This window comes from Tachysurus vachellii, chromosome 7 (assembly GCF_030014155.1).
Source record: "Tachysurus vachellii isolate PV-2020 chromosome 7, HZAU_Pvac_v1, whole genome shotgun sequence".
In the NCBI taxonomy this organism is placed as follows: domain Eukaryota; kingdom Metazoa; phylum Chordata; class Actinopteri; order Siluriformes; family Bagridae; genus Tachysurus; species Tachysurus vachellii.
This window is the reverse complement of record NC_083466.1, coordinates 15,246,319-15,258,716: the sequence shown is the minus strand read 5'-3', so window position 1 is coordinate 15,258,716 and position 12,398 is coordinate 15,246,319. Positions and strand designations below refer to the sequence as shown.

Below are 12,398 nucleotides of genomic sequence, written 5' to 3'. Positions count from 1 at the left end.
GACAATATAAGCAGACTGCTTGGAGATTCTATTACATAAACAAACACACACACACACACACACACACACACACACACACACACATACACAGAGAGAGACAGAGAGAGAGAGAGAGAGAGAGAGAGAGAGAGAGAGAAGACACAAAACTAACTATAAAATACATATCAGACAGCAAGAAATATGGCGGATATATTTTATGATCATGGAGGTCATATGTTCCTGACATTTCAACATGCTTAAATTTCATCTGCCCTCTAAACTCATGGCCTGAATGTTGGGTGTGTGTTACACTTTTATTGAGTTTATGCTTAGCTGTTTGACATGACTGGCCTTTTACCTCATGGGTGTATTTTAAGTCAGCACCAACGCATTATAACATGTCAAGAGATGGACATTTATAAAAGCACAATAGTACTGTGTTGTTATCAGCACAAGAAAATGCAGATTTAAACAATAGACTTTGCAATCAATAAATTGAAACTTTGGGATTATAATTTACTTGTCTGGTAAAAAATGTACGAAAAGTTTTCGTTCCTAATAGAGAATGCTAATGTGAAAATTCCCCCCCCCAAAAAAGCCATTTTTAAGCAAACAACAAATGCCAAAAATGAAATTAGCAGAATGCATTGTACTGATTCTTTACAAACCCCCACTTACATCACAGGTTGGATTATATATTATTTATAACGGCTTTTGTCACTGGACATTGTGCTTGGCTTTGGCATCTTCCAAATGCTGTAAATGTAAATGTAAACAAAATGTGAAACCTGGAATGTGTCCTTTGATATATCTAAAATCTTACAGATTTACAGCATCAGTGGCTCATGTAATGGTGGTTACTGACTGAGGCAGAAAGAAGAAAGAGAGAAAGCAAAGCCTTTTTATCTACATCATGGAATGGCAGAGGCTGCACCATTCAGCTACCAGAACAATATTCCTCTTCTCCTTAACATACAATTTACATGTTTTTAATCTATTTCTATATAATCTATAAACTCTGAAAAACAAAGATTAAATCTAACAGCTGAATACAGTATATTATTGCTTATGTACTGTATAAGTCAGTGTCTCTCTCAGTACAAGTGAGATTAATACTGGTCACAGTGTAATGTCAAGGCTGGCATTTTATTTAAATTAGAATAATTATCAGTCAGTAAGATATTAAAAATGAAAAAAATATTTTTTTTGTCATGTGACACAAAGAGCTAGTCAAAATCTTGTCAAAATTTATAATTAAAAAATTATTCAATAGACATAAGTTTAGACAGCTTTTCTTCCAAATGCTCACCAAAAGTGTCTGAGACATAAAATGTGTGCTTGAACTTTGTACAGTCACAGTGACTGTACGAATCAGTGTTTTTTTGTTCTCATAAAGTCTATAGTAACTGTGGTCCCCAAAGAAAAAAAAGTTAAAATGATCCTTCTCTTTATTTTCTCTTTGACTCAGCAAAATATTTAATGAAAGAAGCATTAAGTGTGGTGCTATTTGTCCCTTACTTAACAATGTAGCTTTGTCAGAGAAGCCTACTAAAATACTGAGACTGCTATCTGTCTGCTGTTTCTATAGTCTCTCTAAAGTAACATACTAAACATACTTAAATGTTTAATAATATGCTTGCATAAAACTTACATCTTACACTAACCTTGGTAGAACATGTGATAAAGGCACAGCTATTAATAGATATTCAGAGAATTGTGCTAAATACTTCATAAGAAAGACTTTAGATTAATGCAACCATAGACAATATTAACAACAAATTAAAATAAAATAATGATAATAATAATAATTAAATCCAAACATGACCGAACATCTCAAAGACTTGTATTGTTAAATTGTTAGTGAAATTATAATACACAGCTGAACACACAAATGTTCACATAACATTATTCAGTCTTTGACTCAAATGTTATTTGATTTGGTTTAACACGCCGACATTTTTATTTCTATTAATTTGATCACCAAATTCCAATCCATTACAAACTCATGTTAAGGCTATAGAACCAAGACTATATCTTACCGATTAGGAGCATCAGATCTGGTTAGAAGTGCCACATTGTTGGTTTGTTTGTTTGTACTGTTACGTGTGAGTGTATTTGCCAGTCCATTCTGGGCTCTGAGCTTCTTTTTGCCTTTTATCATTTCTTCTGCCCTGGAAAGTGATGGGCCAGCCACTCACTCCTTTTTACCTAGCTTCATAGCAGATTCATGATCCATATACACAGAGACAAGCCACTGTGACCTTCCAGAAAGAAAATTGTAAAATTGGGAAAATGTTGCTGAAGAACATCAAGTGAGCAAAAGGTTTGTTTCAAGAATAAAAATAATTTTTTTCCCACGTGCTCATATGCATTAATTCGCAATGGAAAGAAAGCTGCACAATACATGCATATTTCCTTCAACTAAGAAAAATAAAATAATTAATTAATAAAGGTAGCAAAAATTATGACCAAAATCAATTCAAATGGATCCAGGAAGAGATTAAGCATTTCATCTACAGTATATTATCTAGGATTTTTCATACTTAGTCTGAATGAGAGCTGTGAGAGGATTTTAAGCACTCATTGCCCCAGACACCCTGAGTATTCAGCTGGAGCTGGGTGTCAGATGCCAAACGCCTGCAGGGTGGAGAGCATTAAAGTGAGAGGGGGAGGGAAGGAGAAATAGAGAGAGGGTGCAAAGACAAGTGCATATTGAATGTTAGTTAAAATAAGCATTATAAAGTAAAATATAGGACAAAGTTCCTGTGCTGTATTTCTTTGTCTCTCTCATTTCCCTCAGATCTGTCATTTATGTCCATGTTATAGAGGAATGCATTCTTTAGCACTTATAGACCATATAAACAGGCAACATGGTACAATTTCTCTGTGGCCTTCATTCTTTCTTTACCTCTGCATAGCTACATCCTCTGAGTTTACTCTGTCTGGGTATTTTTGAATAAATATTTAGTGCAATTGCATCATTATCCTAAGGGCACCATGAGTATCACTGAGACAAACCGATTGTCAATGTTTTTTTTGTAACTTTTTTAAAGTCCAATTCTTTACTCCTTTCCCTGGTGCTATACTTATCTTATGAAACTCCATGAATGTTGCAAGATGGTCAGGTCTGCCAGCTTACCAAACCTCATTTTCCAACATTCACCATGGTCTACAAACATCCAACACTCTCCCCAACTCCAACACCCATAACACATAACCACTTTCTTTCTTTTCTCACTTTCTTTTGTTACTGACATGTTACATTGACGTTATGAAACATTACAATTGTTTCAGTTTACCTGTTTATTTCTTAGCCCTGTTATCTCATCTCTGCATTTTGTTTAGTCTTTTTTTTATACTGCTTGCTGATTGCAATACCACTGACTGCTTTTGGCCTTTGCCTGACCTTTGAATGGTGTGTATAAATTCTAAAATGTTCAAAAATCACACAAGGTTTTAATGTAAGTTTTTAATTTACACTTTACATCTTCTAAATAATAGGTTCTAAATAATATGGCATATGGAACTGACTATTTGGTTTGAAAGAATAAGAATAAACATCCACTCATGACTAAGACAAATGGTATATTCAGAAATGGCAAATAAATATAAAAAGACAGTACAGTATAAAAGAAAACACACAAAAAGGTTTTACAACTAATTAACCCATCTGTCTATAGTCATGTTGAGGTAGGAAGAGGCTGAGAGGATTAAATTCAGATAAAACAGTTTTAATGAAGCCAAAGCAAATCAGTCCACAACATATGGCAAAATAAATGTCAATGGTAGGCACATGTCAGGTTGATCATCAAACAGAAAAAAATGATGGCATGTGAAAAATGCAGGCATGTGATTCCCTGTCACCAGGATGATACTATTGAGAGGGTTCTCTGTGTTGATCAGAATGACATTTGTTGGGTTTGAATGGCTCAGTTTAGTCTTTAGTGGGTTGCCTCGAACACTTCAATGTATCAGAGCCAGTTATCTACAGCCAGAGAGTCAGTGGGGTTGGTGTTTGATGCACATAGTGGGGATTGATAGCCAAACATGCATCAGAAAAGGGTGAGCTGCATGGCAAGGTAGCACAATGAGGTGGACAAGAGGATTATACATTATTAAGGGATATTTAAAGTATTTGTGATCAGTATATATGGCAAAGGTGTGCTCTACCCCCTTCAGCCAAAATCACCATTCAGTAGCTCCTGGTAACCAACATTGCTCATCCTCTGCCAGCTTTTTGGGAAGAAGGTAACTGGATTAAGCATGGGTTTTCCTCCAAATCATTAGGAAAGGATGGCACTTACCCTGGTCTCTCAGACTTAGAAGTCTGTCTACACCCATCCACCTTGTTGATTGTAAGCACTGCATAGGACAGGCTTGGTGAAGAACTTGGCAATTCAAAGCTGTTCTAAGGCTGCCAGATCAAGTGACAAAGGACAGGGGTATTTCACTGTGTACAAGTCTGTGTACAGATGATGGAGACGTAATGGGTCTGGTGTAGCCTTGTTTTACTGACTCCAGAATATGTTCCTCCATGGCTCATTGTTCAGTTAGATATAGGGTTAAACTCCCTCACTTAGTAGCATGGTGCCCAGCATCACCTTAACTGTGCAGTCATAATGTCAGTGCAGTGGAGGCTTGCTGAAGATTTCCATTAGGTCACAATACTCATCTGGGATGTTAGGATGTGGGATTTGGGACATGTTTCATGGCTTTCTATGCAGCTGCAGGAGGTCTAGGATCAGCAGGTGGTCAACCTGCAGGAGGAATGGTAAAGTGCACCTGGGTTCCCCATGTTGTGTTGCCCGGCGCTGTGTAGACAGAAACATTGCCTGAGTGTTACGTTACAATGAGTAATGTGAAAGCATGCTGTTTCAGTGACTGGGTCCCAGTTTTTGTGCCTACTCACAGGTGTGCTGGTCTTGGTGTGATTGGGGTCACTGCCTGATAAGTTGGCAAGATAAACCAAATATGACCCAGCTTTTAGGTAACCCCATTCCTGTGTTAGGCATGTTTGTTGTAGCATCATGCTCTAGATTTGTTTTTTATTATAAGGATCTGGGAAGCTTGTTGACATCAGGTGCAATATGGATGGAGTCAAATATAAGCAAATTGTTCAGAAGATCCTTTTCCAGACATATGCAGAAATTTAGCAATGGGCAACAATGAATAACCTTGTAAGGTTTGTGTTTTGGAATAGCAGAGTTAACATCATCCATCTAATTTGGCTGTTAGAGATATACAGTATTGCATTTAATAATAGACAAAAATGCCGATATTTAAATGTGCAAATTCCACAACTCATCTGAACTCCTCAAAATGAGCAGAAACAGATTACATTCTGATATGTTAAATTTGCTGCTGCAATTTAGCATAAAGAGGAATCAGTATTGGGGTGAATAATTTCTGAAGATGCTGTATGCACATGATTTAAATTGTAAATTATGTGCTTTTCTCTTTTACACATTTATGCTAGGTTAGTACCATTTAGCATATGTTAGCAAAGGTGAAAGTGGGATATTTTTAATTAGCACTAGATTAGAGGTACAGTAAGTCTGGTCCAAATGTACTGTCATTTCTATTCATTTTTAGTGTGTTTTTTAATGCATTCCTTGATAAAATATACAAGAAATGCAACCTTTCTTCTAGTGCACCATCATGTGTAATATTTTTTATTTAATAAATTGTAATAAATATTGATTTTCTTTTTACATTAATTTGTAATATATATGTGATTTCACTGATGGTGAGAATGCCTGTGCTTGAGGGTTGATTTGAATCAAGTGAAGTGTTTTGTTATTCTGTGGTCAATGCTGATTCATATCACTATTCAAATAACCACCTGGTCTGAGAGACAAAAAAAGTTTTCTATAAAAAGACAACAATGACCTGCTTTCATTTGCAAACAGCATTTTAACTTACAACAAATATTTATTTTTTTGTTCTCTTTACATTTCAATGCAGACGGATAAAACTTTAGTTAGCTGTGGAATAACTGGATGGTATGTAAGTATGTAACTGGATGGATGGTATGTTTTTATTTTATTTTTGTGGGCTTACTGCTTACATAGTAGGTATACACAAATCTTATAGATGTCTGGTATGAATTTTGTCTCAAAAATCTGCTGTTAGCACCAGAACAACCAGACATATGAACAGTTTCTTCCCTCAGGCAATCAATCTGATGAACACTTGACATACACGGAACACACAACACTATTCTTACATTATTTACTTAAAACACTCTCACTCTCTCACTCATTTTCTACCGCTTATCCGAACTACCTCGGGTCACGGGGAGCCTGTGCCTATCTCAGGCGTCATTGGGCATCAAGGCAGGATACACCCTGGACGGAGTGCCAACCCATCACAGAGCACACACACTCTCATTAACTCACACAATCACACACTAGGGACAATTTTCCAGAGATGCCAATCAACCTACCATGCATGTCTTTGGACCCGGGGAGGAAACCGGAGTACCCGGAGGAAACCCCCGAGGCACGGGGAGAACATGCAAACTCCACACACACAAGGCGGTGGCAGGAATCGAACCCCCAACCCTGGAGGTGTGAGGCGAACGTGCTAACCACTAAGCCACCATGCATTGATGAAAGTAACAGTTGGATGCGCCAAAACTTCCTCCAGTTAAACAAAGACAAAACCGAAGTCATTGTATTCGGAAATAAAGATGAAACTCTCAAGGTTAACACACACCTTGACTCTAGGGGTCTAAAGACACAAAATAAAGTCAGAAATCTTGGTGTAATTTTAGAGTCTGACCTTAATTTCAGTGGCCATGTGAAAGCGATAAGCAAATCAGCTTACTACCATCTCAGAAATATAGCCAGAATTAGATGTTTTGTCTCAAGACAGGACTTAGAGAAACTTGTCCATGCTTTCATCACCAGCAGGGTGGATTATTGCAATGGACTCCTTACTGGGATCCCCAAAACGACCATTAGACAGCTGCAGCTCATACAGAACGCTGCTGCCAGAATTCTGACCAGAACCAAAAAATCTGAGCACATCACTCCAGTCCTCAGGTCCTTACACTGGCTTCCAGTTACATTTAGAATAGATTTTAAAGTATTGTTACTCGTTTATAAATCACTTCATGGCTTAGGACCGAAATACATTACAGATATGCTAATTGAATATAAACCAAGCAGACTACTCAGATCATTAGGATCAGGTCAGTTAGAGATACCAAGGGTTCACTCAAAACAAGGTGCGTCAGCATTTAGTTATTATAGTTAGTTATAACTGGAATCAGCTTCCAGAAGAGATCAGATGTGCTTCAACAGTAGACACTTTTAAATCAAGATTAAAAACACATCTGTTTAACTCTGCATTTACTAAATGAGCACTGTGCTGCTTCACATTGACTGCACTTTTTGTCCAAATCACTTTTACTCCTGTTTTATTCTTTTTAAAATATTTTAAACTGTTTTTATTGAAATCACATTTATTTTCTTTAATTGTTCTTTGTTTTTATTATGATTTTATCGTATGTCTCTTATTTTTACATATATATATTTTTTCTCTCTTATAAACTGTTTTCTAATTTCTATGTAAAGCACTTTGAATGACCTCTGTGTATGAAATGTGCTATACCTGTACAAATAAACTTGCCTTGCCTTGCTTTACTTAAAACACATACTTATTTATATTTCAATTTGCACATTTATATTTCAATTTGCACATTTTTCCACTGTACATAAAACTGTCTATATTATATATGTGTCTTGTCAATACCATTCTGTTTACACTGGGGAGCTTCTGTACTAGAACAAATTCCTTGTATGTGAAAACATACTTGGCAATAAAGATCTTTCTGATTCTGATTCTGATTCAATGACTAAAGATCAGTCAAAATTGTTTTATACTTTATTCTCAGAAAATGATGGAAAATTTTAACCGACTTGTGACTTTATATTCATCAATTCTGTACATTACAGCATAGCCTTACTTTTTTACCTTTTTACACATTACTTGTAATACTGATGGGTAAAAGAGAACCTGTAGAGCTAGAAACCTATAGATTCAAGATTCAAGAGGTTTATTGTCATGTGCACAGTGAAAACACAATAGTTTTGAAGCTCTTTGTGAGACTTTTTGTCCTCAATCTCACACTCCTATAACATCTCCCAGACGGCAGTAGTGTGAAGAGGATCTGAAGGCCACTCCACAGGTGAACTGTTCAGTTTTTGTGACACGCTGGAGAGCTTTCTTGTCCTGAACAGTGCATCTTCCCTGCCACACTGTGGTTGAGTTGGTGATCACACTGTGTGTCAGATCACACAAATGCCCACAGCCACATAACAATATCTAAAAGCTTTCACAGGACAGTGGATATTATAATAGTAAAGGGATTAACTCAATATTAATTAATTAATTAATAATGTGTCTGGATAAGTATGTGTCTGGTAAAAAACTAATGTGTCTGGATAAGTATGGCCATACTTATTGCACATTCACATGCATTCACCTATATCTCATTTTATCTTTTGTGAATACCCTGTAAAAAACCTAGATTTGCTTCTGTTTGTGTGTATGTGTGTGGTTGGGGGTGTAGGGCAATATATGTTTTGTCATTGTAACTTTTCGTCCAACAGTGCCATATGTTGTTATTATACTGTATATGTATATATATACATTTAACATTACATGCATTATATGCATTTAACAGCCCATACTGCTTGGACGTCTGCTTGGACATTCTCTGCCAGGTGTGTTTTCTGTCGCATGTCTTGTCATACTTACCTTGTTGTAATTGGATGAATTATTTTGTGTATTTATTTTCTCCGCATTGCGGTTAGCTTTGCAGCTTTTTTTCATCTTTTGTTGTCTTTTGGTTCTTGTTTTATGTTTGGCTGGTTTTTGTTTCTAGTTATTATGTATTTATTTTCCCTGTTTTATGTTTTATTAATAAATCTTGTTATCACTAATAAGGACATTGCCACTTCAGTAACCTGTTGTGAAAAGCAGGAGACCATGTGGCAGCAGGCGGGACCCATGCCATCATGTTTATCGCCTCCTCACAATGTTGAGGGGTGAAGATGTTGTCAAGACATACTCGCACATGTTCAAAAGGACAGCCATTCTGCCACCGGGACATGGACCTCTGTAGCAAGAGGTTCCACAATTTTAAGAAGGCACTTACCAATTCCTCCGTCTTTCAGAATCCCAAATTTAGCCTCCATTTTAATCATCCACACAAATGTCTCAGCGACAGGACTGGGCACCCTCCCCTTCTCAGACCTTTGAGTCCTCTATTTCAGTAGGAATCTGAGCCCTGTTGAGAAGAAATATGCCACAGTAGAGTGAGAAGCTCTAGTAATAAGGTGGTTAATGAAGGACCTTCAGCTCCACCTGGCAGACTGACTACACACCTTTGCAGTGAAATCAACCTCCCTTTGTGAAGAAACTCCAAGAATTAAATAAAAATATGCAAAGGTGCCACGAGTTGCACTATCAGCAATATTACAGAAAACCTATGAGCGCTTTGTGAAAAATATGCTTTGTGTAAAAATTAGCAACAAATTTAAATGAACCAAGTTTCACAGGCATCTCTTGTCCTTGTGAACACTTAGTAATAGAATGGTATAAGAACAAGAGTTAGTTTAAGAGCACGTATAAGAGCATAGTGAGTAGGAGAAAAGGGTACAAAGTCAAAGAATGATTTTTACAAGACTGGACAGTCCCTGGCCCATTTCCCCCTGATGTGGATTACTTTAACAGATTTAAATATATTTGAATAACCTGTATTAATATTTGTGTTATCTAAATGTGAATTATGGTGCCCAAAGATTGATCTGTTTTATGGAAATCAGAAGACTGCAGCAGTTTACATTACCAAAACAGATAAACCAGTTGCTCTTAGGCTCTTTTACATTTGTATTGTTTAAAAAAATAAAATATTCTAGGGTTAATTTACTATTTTTGGCAAAGTTTTCATAACTCTGAAATGAATTGTGTATTGACTGAATTCTTAACAGACAGATAATACCTATATGAATCAGCTATTTAAGCTTATTTAACCCATGTGTATTATACTGTGATCAACATAACGGCCACACACCTGAAAACTAATAATTGTTTTCAGTTAAAGAAGTATTCAGACCAAAGAAGTACAAAATTATTGTGGTAAAAAAATGTAATTCATTGAAAGAGAAAGTTCATGAAAAGGTGAAACATGAACTATAAATTTGTGAACCCTGATCTTGTAAGGCAGTATAAATAAAGATAAAAAGTGAATACATTTTTGTACTGAAGAAAATCATAAACATATTACATTATGTATTCACACATATGACCTCGTATTTCTTTCTCCCTGCCTGTTGTTTCTCTTGGCATTTTAGTAAATATTTTAATAAATTACAATTTTGTAAATGATTGTTCATTTTATTCATTATTTCTATTAATAAAATGTATATCCAAGACAATTAGATTACTTCATTTTAAGTATTTACCACAAACTGAAATAATTAAATGTACAATATATAAAAGACTTTCTTATATTGTATTTGTATGCTGCCAAGCTTTAGAATTTTTTTTTAGTTTATTTATGCGACACTGTTAATTAAACCAAGATCATGTGTCCATCATGCTACAGGCCAAATTATCATTAGTGGTTTAAGGCAGAAACTTTATATCATGTGACAGGGAAATTCCACTTGTCAGTTGACATTTACCATAATTACAAAAGCTGATATTTAGCAAACTAGGTTGAACTTTTGGTGTTATAGAAAGAAAAAACCCAGAATGTACAAGGCAGCTGTATTCAAGAACAAAGATTGACAAGCACTCTACAATAAACCTTAATTAAAAATTGTTTTATGAATAATAGGATGACATTAAATACCTTTTGTGGTCTACATGATGACAAGATTTTATTATACACAGACAATTATGCACAGACTTTGACCTTGTTTATCCATCAAGGAAATGTTCTCCTTTTTTAAACTCAACACAAATATTCTACAACAGGTGGAGCGAAGTCCACCTAAGAAACCCAGAAGTCCAGGAAAAAAATTAAATAAAATAAAATACCAGAAATGGACCAGAAATAGTCATTCATGGTAGATACTCCTCTAATGTTAGATGCCGGGTTTAAGGTTATCCCGCTGGGTCTATGTCTGGCTGAGTCCTTCTGTCAGGAAACAGGGGTGTTTTCAGGGATAACGAAAAAGGGGAATTTATTAAGGAACAAAAACATAGAAAAAGCACTGGGGACGACAAAGCAACTGAAAAAAAAAAAAAACAGAACCTGCCAGAAAGTCCCTGCTAGTGTTCAGGCAGGGAATTGTCCAAACATTTACATTTACATTTTCAGCATTGGGCAGACACCCTTATTCAGAGCAATATACAAAAGTGCTTTTAAGTCTCTATCATTGAATACAGTAACTCTGGTTCACTAAAACTCCAAGCCACTCCAAGCCATTCCTGATTGCAGTACTAGAGATTACTAATAAAAACAACAACAGACATAAATAGAGGCCTGTTAAAAAAACAGCTGTGACAAATGTGCACACGTTTGGGTTTTATTTGAATCATTATGTGCTTTTTCATTCTGTGTTCAACGCAGATTTATCCATATCACTAGTCAAATGATCACCTGCTTTGAGTAAAATGTTTTTCAGCGTTGTATAAAAAGACCAGATTTCATGTGCTTCTTCAATGAAAAAGCAGACATTAGCTGTGAGATAACTGGAAGCTTTTTCATTTTTCCCTAAATATTTAGACCTAAGGTGAAGTTGGGTATACACAAATGTTTGGTCTGAATTTTCTCTTTATGACCAAGGACTAGTCACAATGGACAAATTGTAATTTTCAGAATATTATGGAACTTCAGGTATAGTGAATGTACTGTTTTCATCATTTTTATTTCATTATTATTAGTAGTACTATTATGATTGTTATTATTATTATATTTGCAGCACTGCAATAATGTTGATTTCATGACACTAATTGGGCTGATAATGCATCCTACATCAAATACATTGAAGTGAAATCAAATAGACAGATGCAATTAAATGTTAGAAATGGCAGTTAACCTAACATAAATTACCAAAAAGTATTACCTGTATTGTCCTCTCTGAAAGTATGGTGGAAACCAGGCCACAAACCCTGAGTAGACATTTAGATCTGTTAATGGTTTAATCAAACTGGGTAAGCAACACCTATAAGTCATGTTCCAATATTTTTATCACAAATTGGGTTGATTCATACAAATGGTGCATTGTTTAAATTGATTAACACATCTAAATGTAAATATCAGGAAATGATAGCTGAGATTCTGTTCTATCAGTTCAAATATATATTTTTATCAACTACCCATAGGTCTTCAAGGAATAGCAAAAAAATCAATAGATGAATTGACCATTTATAAATTTTGAAGAGGACTGTCAATTTTT

The 12,398-nt window shown here is 35.6% G+C and overlaps 1 long non-coding RNA gene across 2 annotated transcripts; it reads right to left on the bottom strand.

Annotated features, from left to right (window-relative positions):
• Positions 1-2,063: 2,063 nt before the first annotated feature.
• LOC132848672 (uncharacterized) lies at positions 2,064-10,878 on the bottom strand. Of its 2 annotated transcripts, XR_009648757.1 has the most exons (5): positions 10,847-10,878; positions 9,146-9,277; positions 4,284-4,790; positions 2,523-2,616; positions 2,064-2,240 (listed from the first exon to the last, which is right to left on the bottom strand). It is a non-coding gene; the product is annotated as an uncharacterized LOC132848672 (long non-coding RNA). The 2 variants fall into 2 exon arrangements; XR_009648756.1 differs by lacking the exons at positions 2,064-2,240; positions 2,523-2,616 and having other exon boundaries at positions 3,751-4,790.
• Between the last annotated feature and the right edge of the window lie 1,520 nt (positions 10,879-12,398).